Consider the following 27,959-nt stretch of genomic DNA (forward strand, 5'->3'; position numbering starts at 1 on the left):
TAATCTGCTCTTGAAAAGCTGCAGGTTGGTACATGTCCTCAATTCTAGCGACAGCAGGTTCCACAGCCGTGGAGCAGCATGTGGAAAGGATCTATGCTCCACATAAGAAAAATGTGCTCTTGGCGTCTCTAGTAAACCAGTATTGTGTGACTTCAGTACTCTATGCGCCGATAAGTGCGAAATGCGACTGGCCAGATACTTGGGGCTTGCCCTGAGATACAATTATGCATAAAACACATCACGCAATAATTGATACAGCTACAAATAGGGAGCCAATGTAATGCTCTTCTATCCATTGTAACGTGTTCCCTCTTTGCAGCCCAGCCACAATGAGCACAGCATTATTCTGGATCACCTGCAACCGTGTCAAACCCTGTTTGGAGATACCAAGTAGTAAACTGGAACAATAATCAATCTTTGGTCCAATAATGGCACAAGCAACTGCAGCAAAATTGAACTATCACAAAAATGGCCGCAGCTGAGCTAAAAGATGCAGATGAAACCACGTGCTGGAGGCACAATAGTTAACCTGCTTTTTCATGGTCAATTCCTGGTCCAGGATCATACCCAGTGTCTTGACCTCATTGAAATATCAAGAAAGGTTGGACGGGTGCCTCTTTGACAAAATCCTTTCTGGTTTCCACAGGCACTTCGCAGATGGAAGGGAAAGTGGTCGATTGGAGAGGGCAGCCAATACCGAAGGCCTCAAGAAGAACAAGCGAATGGTGAGTAGACTGAGGGAAATGGCAAATTGTGGGGATGGGATTGTGGCATTTTAGAAAAACAACGGATAGGTAGAAAAGTAACAGGGTTGTTTATAAGTGTAAACAAAGAGCGTTTTAAAGAAGTAAAAATGATGAGTCTTTTTAGAGACAAGGCCCAGAATTCCTAACTCAAGGAGTTTTAGAAGAACTCGTCTCACACCCCAGTTGGCGTAAAAGTAGGCTGCACATAAACAGGTTTATGTTAGGGGATGAGTTAAACTCTAGTCAGAGTATTTTACGGGTGAGACGAGAAAAAGGAGTACCATGGTAAATGAAAAAAGAGTCGACCAGTCTGTCTGTATGTATGTGTATGTGTCTGTTTCAAAAAGGTGTGGAAGAGCGAAAGAATACGTTGTGTAAAGTTGAAGTTGAGATGAAAAGTTATTGCCTATTTTAAGTCATTGTCGGCGCCGACTAAGAAGTAGGTTGAGGTTATTGAAAAACAGAGATTTTAAGTCTTGAGTGTTGGAGCGCGCTCATATTTGTTTTTACAAATATCTGTGTAAAACGCGGGTAAGTATTGACAGTCAATTGAGACTCGTCACAATGGGAGATTTTACTCCACTGATGCACCTATGTAAGACACTGCCAAAACACATGCCTAAGCTCAAACACTGCAGTGCGGAGTGGGTAAAGGGCACAGCAGATACAATGTTCATGCCATGGCCACAAGGGGGATATCTGTCGAAGGCACTACTGCAACACATGACCACATATTTGCATATTGCCCACACAGGGAAGAAATTGGAAAAGAGGTTAGCTATTTTAGAGCTTTGGAAGATGCACCAAGAGGAGAGAGAGGATCCACTGCCTGAGGAGTGGATACTTACTCAGTGCAGGGCGGAAGGCGTTGAGCCTTCTGCTCCCCCTACTTCGCCATAATTAACCAACGATAGTACAGAAGATGTAGGATTGTATACATTAAAGTCAAGAAAGGAAAAGAGAAGAGGAGGAAGCACAGAAATGCACACAGTTTTTCCACACCCCTGATGATCCGCAGGGTCCTCTCCATCTCTGCCGTTGCCGATCCTTTTAGAGGAAGGGACTCTGCAGCTGTTATGCTACACACCTACGTTCAACCCTCATTAAGGCCCACTGATATGATTAAGATATGATTGGTTATTTATAACGTGTTTAATAGCCAGTTACTAAGCGCAGATCCGGGGATCGAACCTGTGTTGCTCCGTATCGTCTTGCTTCCAAGGGCGAGCATGTTGCCCCTGAGCTATCCTCCCGAGACACAAATAATGCATGATATGACCCCGCCCTCTCTCTTGCAATGTTCAATGTGTTTGCTGTATGCTTGCCATTGCGATGCGGGTCAGCGGCTTCCGATGAGGTGAAAAATTGAAATGACGTGGGCCATTAATATATTTGAAAATCTGAAATAATCCATTTCCACATCTCTAATGAAAACCACAATCTTGGACCCTTATAATTCCCAGTCTTGCTCACTGACCTGCAGAGTAGTCCAAGGATCGACACTGTCACATCTACTTTTCAACATTTACATGGCACCCCTATTTAAAAAAAATCATCAATAAATCTGGTGTCTCTTGTTACAACTAGGCAACGACACATAAATAATCTACACATTTGTGAACCACCCATCACCAAATACCCGGGATATTAAAAAATACCTTGCACAGGTGAACTCATGGATAACAACAAACAGACCTAATCTAAATTCTAGCAAAATAGAGCTGATGCTCTGTAATCCTACGAGTTCTAACTCCACCACAATCCAGTGTCCTCACGAGATGTGACCATGCCAAAACCCATCAAACATGGTAGGAAATCTTGGAATAAAAATGGACAACATCCTCACACTTGATCCATAGGTCAAAACCATTGTCAGAAGCTGTTTATTCCAGCTGTGCATGTGATGCTGCACCTTAGCTTATTTAATATTTACCCACTGGCGTGTGTTGGGGGTCGCCTCGGGACTCACCAATAATAAATTACAAAAGTAGTCAAAAAAGAAGTGTATGCATGCAAGAAGTAACACAGGTTTATTCAGGGCCCAGACACAGTTGGCACAGCTATATTCAAACAGATTGCAGAACAGAACTGTGTGAAAAGGGGCTGTCAACGGAATGCCTCTAAATCTAAAAAATTTATACCACTCTAGCTAATTAACATTAGTAACTTTTGCAACATGAAACAATCTTCCCACACAAAGCTGATTGGTGTTTGCACATTGAACACATATAGAAAAACATATATTATGTTCTGTAATTGGGTCCACAAACCTACCAACACCACCCCTTAACTATAATTTGTGATGGCACAATCCAACCCCTACTTCCCACATTGTAATGACAATTCATTGAAACATTTGAGATGACCAGCGGAACTGTATTCATCTGTCCCGTTCATCTCATCTAAATTCTCATGAGAATTCGCTCTCTACCATGGCACTGTCGGAGTTTTGAACTATAGACATACTGCTCTACGAATGTTGCATATTAAGAACTCTTCAACCTTCTTCCGAGGCAAAACGTACTGAGGGGCCATTTGAAAGCGTCTAAAAATCGCGTTTTGCAAATAATTTTGAATTATAAAATTATGCCCTCCTTGCCTGTTGGCCGAAACCATGGGTTTTAATCTGTGACCTCGAAAAAATAACAACTATTGTTTGCTTCTTACCATACCAGGCTGGGATCGCGGGACCTGCAATATGTTACCAGTCACTGCGGCTTGGTAGAAGATTGATAAAACAGCTAACACATGTTTTCTGTAAAAGCATGCTGTAAGGCCGATTTACCGTGTTTCAGCCTTCCCCTAAGTTTGGTTATACTTACCTGTGCCCCTGTATTTATTTTTAAATGAAAATTACTTTTATTTTGGGCTTGATTGTATAACAATTAAAAGGATCCCCCCTTTTACAATGCTCCTCTCGCAATTGATAAGTGCATACCTTTTTACCATGCTGAACTTGCATTTCTATTACAGGGTCATGGCCATAATTTCTCTAATACTATCCAAGTTAGAGAATGAAAACAGCCTTTGTCTTGGACTCCCAGATTACCAATTGATGAAACTTCAAAGAATCCAAAATGCAGTGGCAATAACACTTCTCAGAATTAAGCATTTTAAACATATCCTGCCAGCATTCCGTACTCTCCACTGCCTACTCATCAAAAAGAAGTGTGCATTTCAAAACCATTCAAATCAAGGAGTTGTCTCTTCCACCCTCAGAAGTAAGTTTCAACACTACATTCCTTCCAGAACCAGTGGTCCAAGTGAGTGGGTGCAGTCGGGAGCGGTGCTCCTCTACTTTTTAAAATTACATTTTACAGCTCCTATACTTTTATTTTCAAAAGAAACTGTTCCGGAATGGTTTTGTTTTAAAATAAAAGTGTAGGGAGATGTTGAAACTTGCCCTTTCAGTGCACTGCACTGAACGTTCCTTAAACAGCAGGTGCAAGAGTTTGGGGGTTTGTATTGTGTGTGAGAGGGGGCATGGTGATGGGGTTTGTGGGGAGTGGGTGCAGGCCAGCAGGGGACATAGTTCCAGTACTTCTTTTTCTACACTTCGACCACTATCCAGAACCCTTAGGTCCCGCAATGCTGCAGTAGTGCTAGTCCCTAACTTCAACAAGAAACGGCAAGGCGGAATTCTCTTTTTGAGTTTCAGCCATAAAACTGTGGAACACCCTACCCAAACCTCTCTTCCCGGTGGAAAACCACCTGCCTTTCAGGAAACCACTCAGGACTTGGCTTTTTAACCAACCACTTTGAAAGAAATTAAAAATAATAGCAACCAGTGTACCAGAAACGTTTTTGCTAATTTACAACACGCATTTTTCTAAACTCTCGGCGCTACCATCTGTGGCAAACCAAGCTGACTCATGGAACCTCTCCTGTTTGGCACTGGTCCGCACCTTTAATCTAAATGAAATCTACTACCAAGGGCAAGGAAGTAACAACACCCTTGCCTCCACTCCCCACACCTCACCCCTCAACTAACTCCTCACTATTAAAATCTTGCACCCTTACACCTCACACACTCATACAGACAACCACCTAGGTCTAGTGTAATTAACATACGCAGACACTACCCATCTACTATCGGCAGGCAGGCTGTCAAGTTTTGCATTCCACAATCCAGGGGATGACCATATGGCTTACCTGCCCAGTCGGTACCAACCACAAAACACTTAGATATTTGCATATCGACACACAGGTAAAGGGTTCTTCCGACCTGCATTCCTCAACACCAAAGGTTTCTGCATCTGCCTTCCGACTATCCGACTAACTCACCCAGCCCTCCTTAATTACAGAGCCATAGGCAACAAGGCCAACAATGTTTTTTGAAGAAGAACATTAAATTGGGCCTACCAATGAGGATTCAAAGCCCACAGGCAATACTGTAGCTTAGGGGCCTGCGGGCCTGACTTATGGGCAGGAGCCAAAGGCCAGGGCACATAAAGATGGGCCGTGGTCCATTACCCCCTTCCTTTCCCTGCAGCCCATTATATTAGCAACTGCCCAATGAAGGACTGTTGCCCCTCTTCATGTTCTCCTTCGTGCACTGTTTGCGTAAAACTAAATTTAAACCATTGCCATGATGACGGTCAAGCAAAGGGCACTCCCACTCTATTACTAATTGATACAGTAAGAAGGTTGTGGGCCATAACGGAGGTCAAAGGAGGAACCTGAAGAGGCGGGTAGTAGTGCTCTAACAATGAGACACTACAACACTACACCCTCGCTGGCCACACACCAACTGTGTGGACTTGGAGGTTGTAGTGTTATGCACTAAGGGTGATGTTGTGTTACTGATGGCTTTAAGGTCTGCAGAACTTTGAGCTACACCATCGATTATAGCCCAGGCATCCCAGAGCCGGCTTAGCTCTTAGGTTCCCAGTTATAGTGCTAATTTTTAATATAAAGGACAAGGGGAACCCCACCTCTTAAAGCTCTATTCATTCAACTGGTAAACCTGAATACCTTTGTTGAGTTGCTCCCAAGATTGGGCTGATGTTCAGAATGTTCACTGAGATTTTCAAAATGGATTGGATCTGGCCTCTCTATTACTCATGAATGCATGCATTTTTATATTGTTTAGGCTTTACATATGCCAGTGGGATGCATTTGACCTTCATGGACATGCAGCGGTCGAAGCATTAGACAGGTTGATGCTCTGGAAGGTCCTGCATAAAATGGGTCTGAAACCAACTATGTAATTCTGTCATAATGGGCACTTGTTTCCACCCCAGTGGTCTGTAGGCACATTACATACATGCACAATTGGGGTTAAATAGGGATGTGTATTAGTTGCCTTCCCTTTTAACCTTTACGTCAATTGTCTGGCTTTACCTTAGGATGTATGGCCACGTTGTGATACAGTGAAAAGGCTGAACCGGCTATTATTTTACTAAGCACCACACCTGGCTTTCAAAGTCTGGTGGAGAATTATATTAACCGTCTGACCTGACAGTCACTCCAAGTAAATATCTAACATTCTAACATCATGAGACTAATAACCCATGCTCCGAACAAGATGGAGGGACTAGCAATGGAACATGCTAGTACTTTCTGCTGTTTGGGAACCTTTTCACTTCAAAGCTCTCATGGAACATCTCCCTTAAAATGGGAGACTAGCCTTACTCCACTTGATCAGTGCTATTCCCACTTTTACAGCCAGCATGGGTATAGGTCCTGTTGGTTGCATGCTAGACATAGAGCTAAAACAAGACCCCTTTCCGTATGGACATAGGAAGTATCTAGGGCTATCCCAAGTCCCCTTTTATCTAACAATAAGAAATATGTTTTTGTAAGTAGATCCTGGGGCTATCAAACTCTAAACCTACTTTATCGAAACACAATGAGTCTGGCATTTTATTAATTGAAGACCAGGTTGCTTTGCCCTTGTCACCTTTGTAGGTGTAAAATCTGGTTGACGCTGCATGTTATACTTTCTAGGGCTATTATTCAGTACCTGGTACATTTTACCACATTTATTGTGGCATTTGCTATGGGGGGGCTTTCAATACCCCATTCCCTTCTCCCCCACAATCCTAACATTCCAATAAATAATCCCTTTTACCGCACAATCCCCATAAAATGGCATAGATGAATGTAGTTAACAGCCTTTCACCAAATGCTCTAAAACTGCGACAATAAATTGGAAGGGTAATGTTAGAAAATATTCTTTTTACTCCACTTTTCCTTCCATCTTTATGGAACCCCCAAACCTTTTGCTTTTATTTTTGATCCTGACCTGTACTTTTTGCACCTTTGCTCACATGTTATGAGGAAACTGATATGTCCTTAAGGCTATCAGTACTGGGAAACAGTGTTTCCCTTAGTCGTGTTACTATGTTGCAACTTGTGGTTACTTTTGTATCACTTTTGGTAACTTTTTATCATTGCACAAAGCAGCTCACACTGTAATGGAATGGGGTGCATTTTTGTTTTGCCCTAGACTAACACTCAAAGGATTTTTTGTTACTCTAGATGTGCTTAAAAAATGGGTTGGTGGCAGCAGTGATTTTTCCCCACTTTTTGGGGAATTTTGTTTTAGCTTTACTGCATTTACCGCATTTGGCTACTGACTGTGGCTACTGGTCAAACATGGCGGTGCCACAAGATTTTCACCTGTTCTTTTTGCCCTCTTGTTGTTTAGCCTTCTTACTGGGCTCAGAGTCCAGGGAGATACTTATAAGGACTTCCACTGCCCGGGAAAGCAGCAGCTTTTGGCGGGCTACTGGAGGGCTTTGTGTGTTTGCAGGCAGGATGTGGGTTGGGTCAATCTGAGCCTAATCCACATCTACGTTTCTGTGTGTCTGAGAGGTATGCATGAGTGTTCCCACCAGTGGTCCCATTTGGACCGCTGTGGGGTGTGTGTGTGGGCTAGTTCTGCTAGGGGCTAGTTGGAGTTTTGACTCCTACCCTGCTTTTACTATAAGAAGAGGACTCCTGCATGCATTCTTTAGAGATCCTGGAGAAACCTGAAGGAGGCAGGTATCCAGTTCAGTTGAGAGACCCATGAAGAAACCGGAAAGGAGGCCTGGCAACCAACTTCTGCTGCAGCCTTGGTGGAGCCCTGTCTGTCTCAAGCTCTTTAGTAGGCCTGCAAAGGTGCTATGACCCTTGGAGTGGAGAGACCATCCATTCCCAACGTCTGCTCCGTGCCCAGCACAATAACTGCCCTCAGAAGTGCCAGGGAACCGTCCTATGGCTGATCAGCCACATTTTTGGGCTAACGTGCTAACTTCATTGCGGTTCTGAGTTTCCGCCTGAAACTTGGCAAATCCTCAGGTACCTCTGCAACAACACCTTTTTCTAAAGTTCGGTGTTTTAGCACCAAGGGGACCCGAGAAAGCCCGGAAAGTCTGACCGGGGCTACTGAGTACTGTTGCATTGCTGTGCGCAGCGTGCACCATCCGAAACCTGCTTTTCTGACACGAGTCCAGTCCCTAGAACGGTGCTGCATCATTTGTTTTTGCAATCCTTGGCCGAGAGTCCTTGCACCAGCAAAAGATAGTGAAACTCGAACCTGCATCCCCTGAAAATCAAGGACCGTGGATTTTGATGGGAAAAGCAACCTAGGACACCCTTCCTTTGTTCTAGCAAGACTGGGGAAGATTCAGAGTAAGGGGAGTAAGTTACAGAGCTTTTAACCTACCCCTATACTACCATTATGAGTCAATGGGCTTATTATAATCCTATTTCTTATACTATTGGCTTTGCCATTACCTGCCTTGGCAAGACTTCTGACTGTTGGGGGTCATTTTAGGCACTTGTCTACATTGAACCCTAACTCTAAGAAACCTTCACTGGACCCCAGAGACCCTACCTGCATTTTTTCCTGCATCCTAAATTCTGTGGAACTGTATCCTGAACAATAGGGCACAAGGCCCCAGGAAGTAGGGTTGGACAATTTTAGCTAGGGATCATCTATGTGGACCTTTGGGCGTATAATACTGTCCTATCCATTATTTTGCAGGAGCATTTGATTTGTATTGTGCATTATAACCTGGTGAATGTATATATGTATTTAGTTTGATGGTATTGTGTGAAAAGTCTACCTGCTTATATTCATTTTCTTATAGTGTGTTTTGGCCATAATTAAATAACTGTATTTGTATACATCCTGTCTGAGTGCAATTTGGGATTCCCATTGTTTGACCTCATTGTGGACCTTTTACAAGCTCACCCCTCAGCTTCCCGGAGTTGTTCCTGTCACAATATAGGTTGGCCTTCTATACATCTGTCCAAAAGGCCAGAGTATAGAAAATCAGTCCTAACAGGTAACATTATTAATGACCTCATCTTTGTATTTATGTGGACAACTGAAAGTCCTTTCTTTGAGGTACATAAAAGAAAATCCTACAAAACTGTGTTTTCCCATGTTGCTCCCTTTCTCACAGAGAGTCCCCGGCCATGCACATTCATGAACGCTACCATAGACAACGTGCCACTGGTATCAAGTTTTTTTTTTCTTTTCCAGCTTGAGAACTCCAATGGGTGACAATTACACCTTCTGGTCAATTAACATGGTGTATCTTCTAGTTCAGGCAAAGACAGATGGGATAATGAGAGAATACATGCAGGTGCATGTAAGAGAGACTTAAACTGTTGTGAAAGTAGAATGCATGGTAAAGTATTTTGCATCTTTTACTCTGAAATTCATGTGCACTATATTAGAGAGAAGAGGGGGCTATAATGTTAGAGTGTAGATGTGCAAAGGGAGCCTGTTAGTTGAAGAGGGAGGTTTTCAAGTTTCTCCGAAAGGCTAAGAGAGAAGGTTCAGCTCTAGGCGCAGTAGGGAGCGCATTCCAAAGCTTAGGGGCTATGTAGGGGAAGCCTTTCCCTCCTGCTTTAGCCCTGTTGATGTGCAGGATACTAAGTTGATTGGTGTAGCGTGTTCTAGTGGGTCGGGCTGAGTTGGTTCTGGATAGCATTTCTGATAGGTAAGAGGGTGCCGTAAAGTTGATGCATTTGTGCATGGTAGTGAGAATTTTAAAGATAATGCAGTCTTTGACTGGGAGCCAATGAACTGCCTGCCTACTTGAGAGATGTGGTCTCTTCTCGGGATGCTTAATGCTGCTCTTAACGCATTGTTTTGGGTGATTTGGAGTTTGTTTAGGTTTTTATGGAAGTGCAAGCTAAGAGAGCATTGCAGTAGTCTAACCTAGCAGCTATAGTGGCTCTGGCTATTGATAGGCATTTAGACTAAGATAGGAACGTTTTATGGCATTAATGAGTTTGATGCTTAAGGTGGATGCCGATACAATGGCAATGACTTGTTTTTTCATAGATACCGTGGCATCATTGTGAACCCCTCGTGTCTTTACGGATGATAAGACGGAAATGATGGAGTTGTCTATGTTGAAGTTGGAATAGAGATGGTCTAGCTTGGCCAATTTTTTTTTATGCAGAATAAGAATCTCTGTCTTATCTCCATTGAGGCATAGGCCATTTGCTGCCATCCAGGCTTGGATAGTGGCGTAGATTTGGTGCAGTGCCGCTGCATTTAGGTCATATGAGCCGGTTAGTGGTAGAAGAACTTGGGTATTGTCAGCATAGTTTGTATATGCAATCCCAAGTGCATCAAGCTTATCAAAAAGGGGCTTTGTAAAGAGATTGTATAGTGTAGGCGTGGTACATGATCCCTGTGGGACTCCGCAGTGAATGGTAATAGGTGCTGCATTTGCTATGTTGGAGAATACTTTCATTGCTCTACCTTCTAAGAAGGAAGTGATCCAGGAAGTCGCTTGTTTGAAGAATTGAGCTGCTTGCGTAAGGTGGGCGGTAAGGGTTTTATGATCAACCAGGTCGAAGGCAGCTGAGAGGTCTAAGAGTAGGAGGAGGGCAGGCTTGCCTTTGTCCAGGATTTGAGTGATTTCGTTTTTTAGGTCCAATAGGGCAGTTTCAGTGCTGTGCCCTTTACGGAAGCCGGACTGTCTTTTTCCTAAAACAGAGTTTGTTTCCATGTGTAGTTGGATTTGGCTATGAGCCACTTTGTCCAAGATCTTGAGAAGAAACCGAAAGGTGGTTATGAGGCTGTAGCTGTTTGGTTGGGCAGGATCTAGCGTAGGTTTTTTCAGGATAGGGCGCACCCATGGCTCTTTGAGGCTGACGGGGACAATGCCTGTTTTAAATGAGGAGTTAATAAACGCTGTTAGAAGAGGTGCAAGGGCCTCAGCACAGTCTTTGATAATCTTGGGAGGGCATATGTCTCCCTTGCATAGTGATGGTTTAAGGTGTTTGAGAAGGTCTATAACTTCAGATTCTGTGATGTCAGTAAAGGAGAATTTAGGGAGCTGGGATACTTTGTGATCAAGAATGGTCTGTGCGTGCCTGTTCTGGCTTAGTAGGGCTTTATAGTGATCCTTGATTTTATTTTGGAGGAGGTCTATTTTGTTCAGTATTGCAGCTTGTATGCTTGCGCACCAAGCTTCATCCTTAATTATCTCATCGGTACTGGCAGGAGGTGCTGCGAGTTCATTAAAGATGGTGTATAGTTCTTTAGTTTGGGAATTGGCATTAGATATTCGAAGATTGAAAGAGTTGGATTTAGCAGTGAAGATGGCCTCTTTATACTGCTGTGCAGTGATTTAAAATTTTCTTTGGATGCGTCACTGGGGTTGATTTGCCAAGTTTTGAGAGCCTGTCATTTGTTTGTACGCAGGGTTTGAAGCTTCTGTGAACCAAGAGTTTGTGTGAAGCAGTAAGGCGAGTCTGCCGGTAGCAGTGGTGGATTACTGGCAGACTCGTCATGAGGGCCAAAGAGCCGATTTATTTCATTCACATTTCTTCCCTTTCCAAAGTTCAGATCTACTTTACCATAGAAGGGCTAATCTGCTGCAGCAATCCATGCCATTACACGATTTAACTTGTAATATTTGAGTTTGTATACCTTGGGAACCTGATATAACTTTCTCTGTTTGATCTTTTTTAATATTGTATTCTGTTTGCTTTTTTTTTAAATCCAAACATATATTTAATACTAATATGAATGTTATTTCATCTGGTTTCCCTCTGTGAAAGCTCACACAAGAGCTCTTTTAACCAGTGCTTAATTTGTACCAGTGTCCGGCACTTTTCTTTTGGCAACAGCACTCTTTCTGCAGCTGCCCTTGGTCAAGCTTTTCTAGGGAGATCTGACTGCTCCAAGGGCTACGCTGCAGAACAGACAGTCAGATCTTCTTCTTAAAAAAAAGAATATAAAACAATCTGCACACACCTTGGAGGAACTTGCCAATTAGCTTCAGGCTTTCAGGCAGTTAAAAGAATTCCTCCAGAATGCCCTGCCTAACTGTCTTCCCTACAATCTGGAAAGTCTCCTGCACTCGACCCGCGATCCACCAGTGTCGCTCGTCCATTTTCTGAGGCTTTACTTGGCTGCTTCCAGCCCCTGGTCCAGCAAAGAAGTTGTTAAGAGAAATTAAGAAAGAGTCGAGCCAGGCAGCTTATTGGCCAGTACTTAGCATACTAGCATCTGTTATCAAGGCTAACAGTAAATAAGTCTCCAAACCTGCCGGCCTGTGAGGGCTGATCAATATCTGCGCCCTCTCATTAGAGAAGGGACGCAGCCTGACAGGGAGAGCAGGAAACGCGGCACAGTGCTGGACTTCTGCGAAGGGAGCTACATGACGTATTCCAACCTTAGTTTACTTTTAGCCCATTTGAAGTGGGACAGCAATGTGCATATGCGTTTAGGAGTGAGTTGCTCATATGTGATTTGGTTACACGTGAATTGTCACGGCTGCGCCTACTCTGCATAACCCAGGACTGGAAGTGGGGAAAAAAAGTAACTAGTGGTACTCTGGCTGCAATTGCATCCAAAAAATGGAGGGAGTGGGATGGTCAGACAGATTGCCGGGAGGGCAGGGTGGGGGTGCCGAGGGGGTGGCCTTTCATGGTTGGATTTCAAGGTCTACACTATACAGTAATAATGTCTTATAGAGTTTACTTACAAAAAACACAAATTGTATAATAAAGCCACATGATATCATGTAAATCCTTATAGCAACATGTTAAGACAAAATAATATAATTGCGACTTTAATGGTAAACTATAAGTCCCAGAAAGTTAGATAATGCCAACCTGAACATTTTAGTTACCCCACGGTACTTTCAGTGATTTAAGACATGTAATTAAAGAAGTTGTGTAATAAATGAAGATAGATATGTGTGTTCCATCCCCATCCATCCCACTACTAGCCGGTGGCAGCAGTTGCTGCAGCGCCAAACATGTGACATTGGGCAGCAGCAGTGTGATGGAGGTGCACCGATCTAGCACTGAGCTGGGCCGCCGACACTGCAGCACCGCTGGGTCCGGCATTAGTGAGCCAAGATTTGTTGGGCCATGGCACTTATTTTTTAACGCTTTACGCACTGCTATAAACTGGCCAACTTCCTCTGTCAGTGGAGCAATGCTAGTTGCAAACTCCTGAACAGTGACTTGACACCTATTCAGAAAATGAAGTCACTGACGATGAAATGCAGCTTGTAGCCTCACATCCTATGGAAGACCGATCCCTTGCCTAAACCTCAACCACATGATGAGACATTGGGCCTCATTACGACCTAGGCGGTAGGGGATTAACAGCGGCGGTAGAGCTGCCAGCGCAGTTAACCCCCTACCGCCTCATTACGAGGTCTGCCCGCGGGACCCGCTAAGGATGCAGACCAGGATGCTATTAGCGTCATTAACGGGCCCGGTGTTAGCACCCTCCCCATTCCCATTGAGCCCTATGGGGGCTCACATGGGAATGGGGATGTATCGGGTCCAGGTTCCTTGAATGGGAAAATACCAGGCCCTCCAAGGTCGGAATGGTCCAGTATTTCCCCATTCCAGGAACCTGGACCCGGTATCCAGTGCTCGGTATGGGGGTAGCCATGCCACTAAAAGCACATTGGCTACCTCCATACTCCGAATGAGGCCCATTGTGAGTGTCTTCATTATATCAAGAGTAGTCATGGAATCAAAACATATGGTGATCTCCCTAAAAAAAGATATTCAGAAATTGCAACAATCCGAAAACAGAAAAGCCAACTTAATCTTGGGGTTTGGCACGTAGGATGAAATTCAAAAAGCTGTACAATGCTCACATGGGCTTTACGTCCAACAAAGGATAGGCATCTAAATGATATGTATCACCTGTAAGGACTTTTCTCAAAAAGGACTTAAATATCTAGTCAACAGGCTCAAACATCACATCCCTGCAATCTGTCCTCTATGAACAGCCTAATGCTGCTGCCATATATTAAGAAGAAAATAATAGTTGGCACAATGGTCTCCAGTAGGTGCCTGACATTTTGAAACAAGCTTCCTCAAGAGTTCAGACTTTAAAGAGATTACTTTAAATTTAAGAAGACTTTAAACAAACATTTTTGGGGGAGGTTTTCAAGTACTGAGGACCTGACAGTGTCACCCCCAATGCTACTTGTCACTAGTGTTAACAGTACCTGCTTGGGATTACAGAGAGCAACGTGACTGCCAAATGCAGGGCTCTCCAACTCCAGGCCTCGAGGGACACACACCCGCGGGGGTCTTAGGATATCCCCAATTGATATTCATGAGATACATTTGCATACATTTAGAACCATTGTATGCAAATTGATTTGAAGCCTGGAGTTGGACAACCCTGGTCTAATGCTAAAGAATCCTGCCCTCATCTTTTTTGTTCCTTTCGCTTACTTCCCTTTTGATCTCATCCCTCTGCCATCTCCCACTCCCTTTTCCTTCTCAGCACTCTGCAGAGACTTCAGGGTCATCACAAGTTGGGTGTTAACCCTTAAATTTGGTGGTAACGCTATTACCGCCGCATTAAAGGTCCGCCCAATTCACGGGTTTGGCAGTATTTGCCTCGAGCTCGGAACTGGGGGGAAATCTGTCTGGAATTTGCCGATTTTTTGTGTTATTACCATGCTGTAATACCACCGACAGTAATCACACTGAAAATTGGGTCCAATGGGGAATGGGGAATTCCCAAATGGGCCAATGGGGAATGGGTAAGAACCGTTCCACCAAACTCGTGATCCGGCGCTAATAGCACCGGACCGAGTGGCAGTAGCTCTATTAGAGCGGGCCGCATCCTGGCGGGAATACTGCAGGTATACCGCCCAACTCGTGATGAGGCTCTTTGTATGCATGTAGAACATTATGAAACTCCCAACAAAACAGAAAAATACAGAATAGTGTAATGATGCAAACAACAATTTAAGAAGCACTCTACCATGAGTCTAGAACAAAAGAAAAATGCTTTATTATTCTTCGGTGAAAAATAGATGGAAATATGCACACATTAAGACGTCCAACAGATACGTCGATCCTACAATAATGCGGTGAGGGAAGCATGTTGTATATTTGAGAAATATACAACCTCTGACCTCTTAACAAAGGGGATGGGAGATTTACAAGGTCTCAAAGATTCGGCACAAAAATCAAAGTGCCAGAAAGAATGGCCATTCAGTGGACCGACCACCAGAATCTCGGCTTTCTCACCATTTAGCCTCAGTCAATTCTGAGACATCCACCAATCACTCTGCGACAAACAAGACTTTAAGTTAGAGGCGGGTTCTGATACCGGAGAATTCAGCCTAAAAATGAGTTGCGTGTCCTCGGCGTATGTATAAACGTATGGCCCCTTGTTTCACTTGGCAACATCTTCATTGCATCTCATATGTATGTTGTGCATGCTATATGCTGTAATTCTGGCCATTGTGCACCGACAGGCATTAATCTGACTGTTCTCGTTGCATGTAGAGGCCTTGGGTGTAGATGTAGGTGTGTCAAATCTTCTTGTAGTCATGATCATTAGGTCAGCTCTACTTGCTGAAAGGTCCATGCCTTGCACAGGTTGCGACTTTTAAGTGGATGCTCGTGTTTTCGCCTCTATCATAATTGAGATGGTGCATGAAATTGGCCAAAGCCTCCCTAATAATTCAATCAGGAGACCTTCGCCTTCCTCATCTTCCTGTGTCTTCATGTTAAACCGTATAGCAGCTCTTCTCGTAGCACCTAGTGGGGGTGTGGCAACTGATGCTTATCGTTGTGGAGTCCATATTATAATCATGCTAGATATGTTCTTTTTTCTCTTCTTTTTTTATTGTGTTTCAGCCTATAGAAATAAGTTTTTCACAAAACAGAAAAGAAAAGTAAAATAAAAACACTTACAAAAAGGAAATTCTCACATTCAAATGGTTCCAACCCTTACATAAAAACAATTGTTACAATTATTTACAGAAACACATAATCATGTCCAGTCCTACCCTAGCTCCGCGTGGAAATGAAGGTTTTTAAACACTCCCCTCCTTCGTGTAGAACATGAAAACACACTGCCAATGCCGCAAGAACTGCCAGACTGCGTTAACTTTAGCGTCCAACTCCTTTTCATTATGCAGATTGTGTTCTTACTCAGCAAAGTACTCGTCTTCATCATACAGTGTGTCTTATACTAGCCTTCACTGCTAGGACTTTATAGGTAGTAGTTGATATTTCCGTAATTGCCGGTTAACAACCCTACAGCAGTGTCTGGCAAGTGCCTGGCCAGTGCCTTTCTAAAGCCTACACAAAAGCCCAAACTGTTGGCATTGGCAAAGCTTTTTTTGTCCTTTTTTGCACTGTGTAGCAAATTGGGAAGGCAGCCCACTTCCCTCCGCATCTCACAGCAAAAACAAAGCCCTATTAAAGTGAGAACTTACAGGGAAGGGGTCCAATAAGAGAAGGTGGATCACTGAAACTTTAGGCCTCATAACCTCAAGCCCAGAAAAACAAAGGCATTGAAAACTCTGCTCCACAACTATTCCTATCTCTAACACAAAGAATATTTCCTGCCCATGGTCATGCCATAGTCTTGTCCATTTCATCATTGTATGCTCTTGTCAGTAAAATAAGGTAAAACTAGAAAGGACATAGTTTACTTCCAGAAATATGTACAGGCTAACCCTTGATTCCATGATGTCTATTTTGGAAACCGTGTTCTACAGCTGCTGAAAATGTCAAGATTGATCAAGATGCTTTTGCAGAAGCAGTGAACCAGTTTGCCCCATTGAAAACCGGAGAGTACTTATAAGGAGTTTGAAGAACTGGTATTCTCTAGGAGTTCATGATTGGAAAATAGCCAAACGTAAAGCAAGCCTTTGAATCCTGCCGCAAATTTGACTCAAATGAGAATAGTAATTGTTATAATGATGCAGCTAAGACCTATAAAACTGCCATCATTCAGGTGAATTTTTTTTTTAATGATAATAGATTGAGAACGCCAAATAGAACTCCAGAGAACTATTCAAGATACTTAGAGAATTGTAGAATCCCGTCTGTCCATGCCTTCTATTGTCAAGGACAATGCGTGGTGTCTGACCATTCAAGACACCATGGTCAATACGATTAGGAATATCCAAGACATTATTCGCAGCACATGTGTATGTCAAGATAATCCCTTGCAGGGAGTAAATTAATTAAAGGACTCTGACATCTTAACCCTCTTGGAGTTCAGGTCACTGAGCGAGCGTGAGGTAGCTAATATTATGCTGCATCTTAAGCCTACCTCATGCAAAGGGGACGTTTGTCCTGCCATGGTTGTGAAAGCATGTGTGTCGCAATTTACACTGCTTATCACTAAATTCACCAACATCTCTTTTTCTGACAGCATTGTTCCATCGTGCATTCAGCAGGCGTGGATCTCCCTGCTGCGTTAGAAATCGTCATTGGATCCCAACATTCCATCCAATTATAGGCCTACTAATGCGTTCCCTTCTTGCTCAACATTCTCAATCAGGCTGCCTATGTACAAGTCCAAGACTTCCTAACTCAGAACAACATTCTTGGCCTGTGGCAATCTGGATTCTGTGGCGCTCATGGCACAGAAACAGCTTTGCAGAATATTAAGGTGAACATTTTGCAGATATTGGAAAATGGTAGCACTGCTCTTCTCATGCGCCTGAACTTGTCTGCAGCTTTTGACTTGGTCTTTTATTCCTTACCGATTGATAGGCTGAAAGACGCTACCTTTTTTTCATCTGCAGATTGGGTCCAGTCCTGTCTTGCAAGTCGCTCTCCCAGTGTCTATTGTGGTGATGCCATCGCAGAGGAAATTTATGGTGGCTTATGGCTTTCCTCAGAGATCTTGCTTATCACCTACCCTTTATAACATCTTTTCAAGGCCCTTATCTTAGCTGCTTGGTGCCAAAAAGGTCATGTACACCAACTACGCCAACAACCCCCAGTGCCTTATACCAATCTCAGGGGACCATACACAAGATTCTGATACAATCAACTCTGTTTTCTCTTTAATTCAGTCTTGGATGATGAATAGCAGGCTTGCTCTTAATGACTCCAAAACAGAGGTGATGATTATTGGTGCGGTTGCTCGGCTTAAGAAGCTAGATGTGATATTCCCCATAGCTGGCTGCACCGTTGCCACACTCCCCAAAGTTAGGACTCTGGGTGTTGTTCTTGATCAAGAATGTAATATGAAGGTGCATGTCAACAGTGTTGTCTCTGCATCCTCTTACTTTATTAAGCTGCTGACCCAGCTAGGACCATTCATTTGGCATTGCAATCATGCAACTATCGCTGGAGCCATTATTGTCTCGGAAATAGACTACTGTGCCAGTGTCTTCATGGGCATCGGAAAGGGAGCACTTTCAAAGCTTCAGATTGTGTGGAACAGTGTGGTTCGGGCATGGGGGGTCTAAGGCAAAAGAGATCAAGTCTCTGAAGCCAGGAGAGCGCTTCACAGGCTTCCAGTTGATACCAGGATCACCTTTCAGTTGCTTTCTTTAACACATACGTGCCTTTATGGCCTTAGTCTGGCCTTTTTAAACCCCCAACATCCGCCGGCAGGCAGAAGAGCCAGTGGCCACTGATAAGGCCAATATAAGGCCTGCTGCCCTGTTTGCCCCCTCACACCACCCCCGGATGTGGAGAGGGCAGGAGCCCCACAGCAGACCAGGACCCTACGGATTCACGGCCACGTGCATCTCGTCATCAGAATACCCCTACTGAAGGAGACTGTGCCGATGTATTGCCTGCCCCTGCCCTGCCTGGGCTAGTACCTGCCTGCTCCGATGCAGATTCACCTGAAATCTGACCTAATACCTGGCATGCCCCTCTCAGGACCGCACGCACCGACAAAATCAATATTCAAAATGTCGGGCTCAATGCGGCCTGAGAACGAGGCTGGGCATTCAATGCGTCGCTAGGCAACACTGGTTTATTTTCTTTTTAAAACCCAACATCCGCCGGCAGGCGGAAGAGCCTGGCGACCATTGATAAGGTCAAGATAAGGCCTGCTGCCCTGTTTGCCCCCTCACAGCACCCCTGGATGTGGAGAGGGCAGGAGCCCCCACAGCAGACCAGGACCCTGTGGATCCACGACCACGTGCATCTCATCATCGGAATCCCCCTACTGAAGGAGACCGCGCCAAGGTATTGCCTGCCCCTGCCCTGCCTGGGCTAGTACCTGCCTGCTCCGATGCAGATTCACCTCAAATCTGACCTAATACCTGGCATGCCTGTCTCAGGTCTGTACGCACCTACAAAATCAATATTCAAAATGTCGGGCGCGATGAGGCCTGAGAACGAGGCTGGGGATTCTATGCGTCGCTAGGCAACACGTATTTATTTTCTTTTTAAACCCCCAACATCCGCCGGCAGGCGGAAGAGCCTGGCGGCCATTGATAAGGTCAATATAAGGCCTGCTGCCCTGTTTGCCCCTGTTCGCACCGGAAGTGCCTAATTACGTGCATCCCTGACATTGTCTGCCTCACCAGTTCTGACCACATCAGCTGAATGTTTGCCGAATTCTGCAGATCAAGCTGTACCGCTACACATGTGAGTACTTCTACCAGTGTGATATTACGCTGTAGAACACAGACTTCAATACCTTCTCCTAATTGCATCCATGGGACCCGCAGACCACGCTCTGTTGCTTGTCTTCCTTCTTGATCTCTCCCTCCGCACTCTATTGAATGTGAAGTAGGCCACTGCGCCCACTGATTGTGCCTATTGAATGTGCCCTACTGAACTAGCCTACTGCGCCCTCTGATTGTGCCTATTGATTGTGCCTATTGAATGTGCCCTACTGAACTAGCCTACTGCATTGCACCCTATCTATGCACTGTCTTGAAATAGCCTACTGCGCCCACTGCGCCCACTGATTGTGCCTATTGAATGTGCCCACCTGAACTAGCCTACTGCGCCCTCTGATTGTGCCTATTGAATGTGCCCTACTGAACTAGATCACTGCGCCCACTGATTGTGCCTATTGAATGTGCCCTACTGAACTAGCCTACTGCATTTCACCCTATCTATGCACCATCTTGAACTAGCGTACTGCGCCCACTGCGCCCACTGATTGTGCCTGTTTAATGTGCCCTACTGAACTAGCCTACTGCGCCCTCTGATTGTGCCTATTGAATGTGCCCTATTGAACTAGCCCACTGCGCCCACTGATTGTGCCTATTGAATGTGCCCTACTGAACTAGCCTACTGCGCCCACTGATTGTGCCTATTGAATGTGCCCTATTGAACTAGTCTACTGCGCCCTTTGCACCATTTTTAACTAGCCTACTGCGCCCAACTGCGCCCTCTGATTGTGCCAATTGAATGTGCCCCATTGAACTAGCCTACTGCGCCCACTGATTGTGCTTATTGAATGTGCCCTATTGAACTAGCTTACTGCACCCTTTGCACCATTTTGAACTAGCCTACTGTTCCCACTGATTGTGCCTATTGAATGTGCCCTACTGAACTAGCCTACTGCGCCCACTGATTGTGCTTATTGAATGTGCCCTATTGAACTAGCTTACTGCACCCTTTGCACCATTTTGAACTAGCCTACTGCACCCATTGATTGTGCCTATTGAATGTGTCCCACTGAACTAGCCTATCACCTCTCACCTCACACACAACCTCGATATTCAAGGAATTGCTTCCAGCATTCACACCGCACGTACATGGCAACCTCCTGAAGACCAATACTAACTATAGCCACTATACTACTCATAGCCAAGCGGAATTCACTACTATACCAACTACCCAAAAGTTCCCCCCTCCCATCATCACATTTATCCCGCACACACATCATGACCCTGACCCATGAAGACCTTACTCAGTCTTCTCTGCTCAACCAGCCACTCAGCCCACTAGACTGGATCTGCCGTTTCGCGACACCACCTACACCATGGATCCCATGCCCTGTAAAGTACAGAAACCTAAGACTCGTCTCCAGTCTCCCACCACACAGGTCACCAAACAAAAAACACCACACTCACCGACACACCAATCCTAACTATCCACTCACCACCCCAATGCACAACCCGGACACCCGACCTACTGTTCAACCTACTCTGATCAGAGGTGCCCTCATCAATGCCCGTTCCCGGATCGCCCACACGCTCGACATCGCAGACCTTATCTCCACTAATAACCTCCACTTCTTGGCTATCACAGAAACTTGGCTGCATCAAGCAGCAGGCCCAGCACTTTCCTTGGCCATCCCAGAGGGATATTCAATTTTAAGGAAAGACAGGGACTCCGGAAAAGGAGGCGGAGTGGCTTTTATAGCCAAAACAACCTTAGAGCAACCCCACTACCTAGATTCAAATCTGCAGAACTCTTCTCAGTTAAGCTCCAACTCACCGCAACACAAACCATTCTTATGCACCTCATCTATAGACCACCAGGCCACATTTCCTCTTCTGAGGAAGAAATATCTGACCTCCTCACCAACAACACTAAAACAGGATCTCAAATCATACTACTTGGGGACCTAAACTTAGGCCTCAGCGACCCCAATGACACTAATGCGCTATCTATAGAAAACACCATCTCCCAACAAGGGTTCAACCACAGGGTTACAACCCTGACACATAACAAAGGCAGAACCTTGGACTGGCTGGCAGACCACAACTGCACCACCATCATCCTTAAGATCGAACCCATTGCCTGGTCATACCACCATGTCATCTCCTTCTCCGTCCAAGGGAAGCCACAGTCAAACCCCACACAGGCGAGCCTCCCACAAACACTTTCCAGGAATAACCGCGACATCACGATACCTAGCCTGCGCCCTCTCATCCATAACATCCTGACCCCTGCAAACTACTCCAACCTAGAGGTGGATCAACTTGCCGACCTCTATAACTAAACTCTTGAGTCAGCAGTCGATACCATCACCCCCATCAAACTTACCAAAGCCAAGCAGGTAGCCCACTTGAACAAATGGTTCACTCCGGAGCTTAAAATCTTCTGGAACACCAAACGACCGGCAGAATCCATCTGGAGAAAACCACCTAACCTGACCAACAAAGTTCTATTCACGACTGCAGCCACGACTTACAAATCAGCCATCCTCCTGGCCAACAAAAGTGACCTATGACAATAGGATTAACAATGCCAAATCAAGAACAAAAGAGCTCTTCACTATCCTCAGGGAAATTGAGTCCCTCTCCACACCGACTGAAGCTTGCGTTAAAGACGCAGATTGGTGTGAGAAAATCCAAAAAGCCTTGGCAGACAAAATCGCCATGCTTCAATCTAGAACTGAACAAAAAAAGGCCAGCCTAACTAAAAAAGTTAGTTCCCCTCCCCCAGCCACTCCTAAAATCCCAACCTGCCCCCCATTTTCTTTCACTCCGGTCTCAACGAAAGTAGTGGAAAGCATCATCAAAGGCCTCAAACCTTCCAGATATCAAGGGGACGCCAGCCCGGCCTCCATCATTCAGGAAGGCGCCAATGATCTTGCCCCGTTAATAACAGCCCTAGTTAACTCCTCCTTCAAAACAAGCTCAGTCCCTAGCAACCTCAAGGAAGCTTGGCTCATGCCCCTCCTAAAAAAGCCTAACCTTGACCCTAACAACCCCACTAACTATAGGCCAATAACCACGGTCCCCTATATCCTAAAGATCCTAGACAGAGTAGCCTACTTGCAGATCCAGAAACATCTGGAAGTGAACAACCTTTTGGGCTTCAGACAATCTGGCCTCAGACCAAGGCACGGAACCGAGTCAGCCCTTCTGGACCTAAAAATCCAGATGGACGTGGCAAAGGACAATGGCAACTTAGACATCCTCTTGCTGCTCGACCATTCAGCAGCCTTCGACCTCGTTGACCACCAGATCCTGACAGAACAACTGGTGACCTCAGCTTCCTTCTCCAGTCAGGCGACCGCCTGGGTCCAATCCTTCCTTGTCAACCGAACCACCTGGGACTTCTCTCCAGGGGCTTCAGCCCATCCCACCCCACCCTCTGCGGCATCCCCCAAGGCTCATGCGTGTCTCCAACCTTATACAATATCTTCACCAAGCTATTGTTTGACCGACTAGACAATCTGGGTGTCACTTACACAAACTATGCAGATGACACCCAGGTTCTCATCCCCCGCTCTGGATGCTATGAAGAGGATTCCACTTGGATTAATAACCTCTACCTGGAGATCCAAGCCTGGATGGCAGAATATGGCCTTTGCCTCAACGACAAGAAAGCTGAGCTCCTTCTCGTTGGATCCCAACCACGGCTTAACTAACTGGACCCGCCAGTACGCATCTATCAACATAGATGGTAATCTAATTACAGTAGCCAAAGAAATCAAAACCCTTGGAGTCTACCTTGACTCCACACTCTCACTCAAAAAACAAGTTAATGCCACAGCCTCCTCCACTGCCTACACAACCAAGTTCATCAATGCCTGCAAGGCCTTCCTCTCGCCTACTAGCTGCATTACCCTAGCCAGAGCGCTAGTACTCTCAAAAATTGACTATTGCAACACCCTCTTCCTGGGCACCTCAGAACGCAACCTGAACAAGTTGCAGGTGCTTCAGGATAATGCCTTCAGAGTGGCCCTGAGCATCCCGTGACACTCTCATATCTCCAGCTTTAGACAAGATGCCCAGTGGCTCCCAGTATGTGACTGAATTACACTCAGATCTCTTGTCATCTTCCACAAATGCCTCTTTAATGACGCCCCCAAATACTTGGCAGACAAATTTAGCAAACACATCTCCACCAGACCAACGAGCACGTTGTACTCTCATTGCCTTTACATCCCCAAATGTGCCCTAAAAAAAGCGGGCGGATCCAGCTTCCCGGTCCTAGCCGCCAAACTATGGAATACTATACCGGTGAATCTGAGAGCGGAACCCTCTTTTGGACCTTCAGAGCTCTAACCAAGTCCTGGTTGGCCAACAAGTACTCCTCCACTGCCTGACCCACCTTGCTTCTTCACTGTATCATCCTAGGCTTAATTTCTCCTTTCTGACCACCATGTAACCCGGTCACATGCACTTACTGTCTTACTGTCATTTTCTTGTATGTATTTGTGTAACTTGTTGTAAATTGCTCTAAGTCTATGGCGCCCAGTTACCTCAGGGTTCGGCGCGCGGGACATATAAAAAAACTAAACTGAACTAAAGTAAACTATCTGGCAGAGTGTCTTGGCTGCCAGCGCACAGAGCACTGTGTTCCAACAGCACGCACCTTTTGTGCATGCCCAAAGCTAAACTGACCTTGGTCAATCAGGGAGCCTTTGAGTATATTGTGTCCAAAAGCTGGGACGCTTTACTTCCTGATCTTCGGGCTTGTGCTTCCCCTGCTTGCTTTAAAAATGGCTTTAAAGACTTTTTTCTTCATCTGCTCATGATGGCCCTCTGTTCATATCCATCTGGTATCCTTCATGTATTTGTTTTGTTTGTCCAGTTAGCACCCTTATGCGTCTGGGCCCTGTGTCAGCCCTATACAAATAATGCATTTAAATGTAATTGAAGTGTAAATTCAGATAAAAGGTTTTAGCTGCCTTTATATCTAAAGAGAACCATACTCAACGACTACATAGCCAGACTGGATTAATAGAAGTGGAACATGATGAGTGAGTGGGAGTTGAGCCTATTCCATGTGGTTCCCTCCCTGTACTCCAGTTTGTGATTTGCGTTATATTTGACAGCATGGTAAAGCGGATCAATGGAAGAATTATGATTTACATGAGAAGCTGCATGTGTACTCACAGACAAGATTGGCCTCGGGTCTAATAACTGTCGCAATATGACACCTTTGTTTGGAATAAGACAGTATGCTGAATGCACCCCATAATTTCAATCCCAGCCTACATCCTCAGCGTCTCTTTTTCCAATGTCTGCTCTGCTTGCAAGAGAGGCTGCTGTACTTATGTTGCACAGTGTATTGTACACCTGGGTGCAATATCCTGGCGTAACTGTCTCTCTTGTCCTTTTGACGGAGGTAGCCTCCCTCTCATTTGTAGGAATATGCTTGCCACTTGTCTTTACGCTTTGCAAGGTTGGGAGAACGTAGGCATGTTCCATTCTTTGCTCTAGGGATGGAATGTCATTGTAAGATTCACCCCATCTTCTAACCTGGTATCTCTCATTTCGGCCTATGCAGCCCTTGTCCATAGTGCTGGTGTCCAGGTGGTGACGGCTCCCTGAAAATCGTTCTAGCAGGTGGGGTGCCCGTTCAGATTGGCCTGTTAGACATGTCTTGAAAATGTCTTTTTTATCATTTATTTTTCTTGGACATTTCTTCCATGGCTAAATCATATTGTCTCTTGAACACGTCTCCCATGAACCAGCATTATAATGGTGTTTGTCTGTGTCTCAGGGCGGAAATCATCTGTGCTGAGCCAAGTGCACCTCCTGACCTCTATGCCTGTGGTGGCTGAACTGTCTGTCTCTCTGCCAAATAATAAGGATCTAAACTACTCTTAATGATGCTATTAGATGTAATGTATTCTTTATGTAGGCGGGTCTGAGATGCTGTGCCTCCACAGGCAACATCTTAATAGTTGTATCTCCTCCCATTGTGCATGTTCACAGCATGTTAACGATGTTGTTGCATTTGTGATGCATGTTATGTTATGTTAATTCGATTTAATACTGAGAACATCACCACTGTTGTGGTCTTAGAGAGCACTGGAAACTTGTCCGTGTGTGGGTGAACTGTGACCCCACCCAGGGTGTAAATCAGACAGTGGTCTGTGAGTTGAGAAGGAAAGGAGGATAAAGGAAAGAGGGGAGTGGAAACAGTGTGAAAATGTCGAACATAGACCAGATACGAAATGTGACAAGGGGATGATAACACGAGGAATGAGTAGAAGCATTAGCTGGGATGCATGCACCGTAGTATGGGGGTTCCATGTGTTAATATCCCTGCAAACATATCGCCATACAAAAATATCGACATATTTTTGCGGCGATATTCAGGCATGGAACCTGCGGGCGACACCCCCACAACCCCTGCATTATTTTTAAAGGGGCGGGGGACACCCCGTAATCCCCGCTCCCTAAAAAACCCCAAAATTATTCCCCCCAAAATATCACCTATGGCCGTTCCAGATGACCATAAATACTCAATATTTTTGGTGGGGATACTATGTAGTGATACCAATATGGGTTTAGACCAGAACAGTCATGAAAAGAGTAAGGAGCTGTCCCTAATGGGCAAATCAATTATCTTGTACAGCCTTGTGAGTGGGCACAGGTCGTTTCAATTATTCTTTATATATTTAACGTTAAACTTGGTCTTGACAAGTCGGTTTGTATGTGTGGGGATGCAGCCCACTAATTGGTGCCACCGTGCTCACAACTTGAGATAACTGAAAGTAGAATAGACCTAGGCTAATGAGCCTTCAGTGTGGGCTGCAAACCCTGTTTCCCTTTTGATAACCTTAAGCAAACCTATTTTAGAATAGACATGGCAGTGTTGGGTGGGATGCTTATGGTGCTTTGAAGAGAGGGTCCCAGGAATGCCCTTGCTCACCCCCATGAACATGACGGCCCGAAGAGACAAGGACGCCCGAAGCCACTCATTATTCGGACACCTCCAGTGCACCACTGACTGGCATGTATGCAGGGAGGTATTCCCTTTGACAGCCATTTCAACCTTATCCAGGGCATATCCTCACAGACGCAGGTGACTCAACAGTGATCATGGATTCGAACACCATAATGGACTGCATCGATTAAAATGCTAAGAAGCCAAGATGCAGATGTCACTAGTAACACCACAACGTCGCAGTGCTGTCCGCGAAGAACACTTGCAGACATGCACAGTTTACACAAACACTTGCATACACGAAGAACATGCTTACACAGTTCTGTAGATAGAGGACAAATACATATACATAATTTCAAAGCTTTTATTATTTTCTCAATAGCCAAGTGCAGTAACACTAAACGCAAGGTAACAAGAGATCCTGAGCAAGCTTGCTGAGGCTTATGGCAATTAACCCTATGGAACAACAGGAGTATATATGGGGTCTGGTAGGAAAATGTATGACTAATGTATAGGAGATGTAGCACAGTATAAGTATGTAGAATATCATATTATAAGTCTAAAGAAAGTCACAGAAGGCCTCAAACTGCAGGACACCAGACAAGGGAGGCAGACTCGGGCTGCACTAAGCAGGGAGACCGAGCTCACAGCCAAGGTCAGAGATAAACAAGCTCCAAACGACAAGAGGCCAGCTGCAGGTAAACAGAATAAATCCTCAAAAATGGAGAGCCAAAGAGCTTGATTTTGTGATTCACAACCACGTGATGCGGCTAAACTAGACAATGGGTATTCACCCATGGTGGGAAGACAAGGCTTTGCAGCAACCCAGATGAGAAGTGAAATAAATGTTGCAACATGGCACGCACTCTCATAGGCAAAGGTGGTATACTACCAGATACATTTGGGATACATAGTCACTTCACATCACCTTGTAGAGGTGCACAGAGGGCTGAGAACCTTGTCATGTCACAGGTCTGGGGAGACCAGTTCCAACCAATTAGGAGGCAGAAATCCAGGGGTGGGCAGCAGAGGGCAAGGGCCAATGGTGAGTCTGCAACCCTGCAACAATGTAATAGATAGTTTCATGGGGAAGGAGTAGAGTAGCCACCTGACATGAGAAGGCCAATCGACTGAGACACCTATAGGTGATCTGTAGGTTATAGAACTCCGAACACGCAAACAGAAAAGCGGATAGGTTTTTGGGAGAGGCCCCATGCAACAACGCTATTTGGTATCAAAACTTTGAAGCTCCTCTTGTGAAATAGACAATTACTGGAGAATCGTGATTGTCCTTTGTGGTCCCTGTCGGTTTTTGTTATAAATGACAGTTCTAGCTTGCAGTTGGCTGATTCCTGTTTATTCTGGGGAGAGGGTTGTTTGTCCCATGGGAGTCAGACAGGTAAGCTCCTAGCCCCCCCCAGATCTCTCGCATAAAGGGTTTTCTCA

This window comes from Ambystoma mexicanum, chromosome 8, assembly GCF_040938575.1.
Source record: "Ambystoma mexicanum isolate Mex_15411 chromosome 8, UKY_AmexF1_1, whole genome shotgun sequence".
NCBI lineage: Eukaryota > Metazoa > Chordata > Amphibia > Caudata > Ambystomatidae > Ambystoma > Ambystoma mexicanum.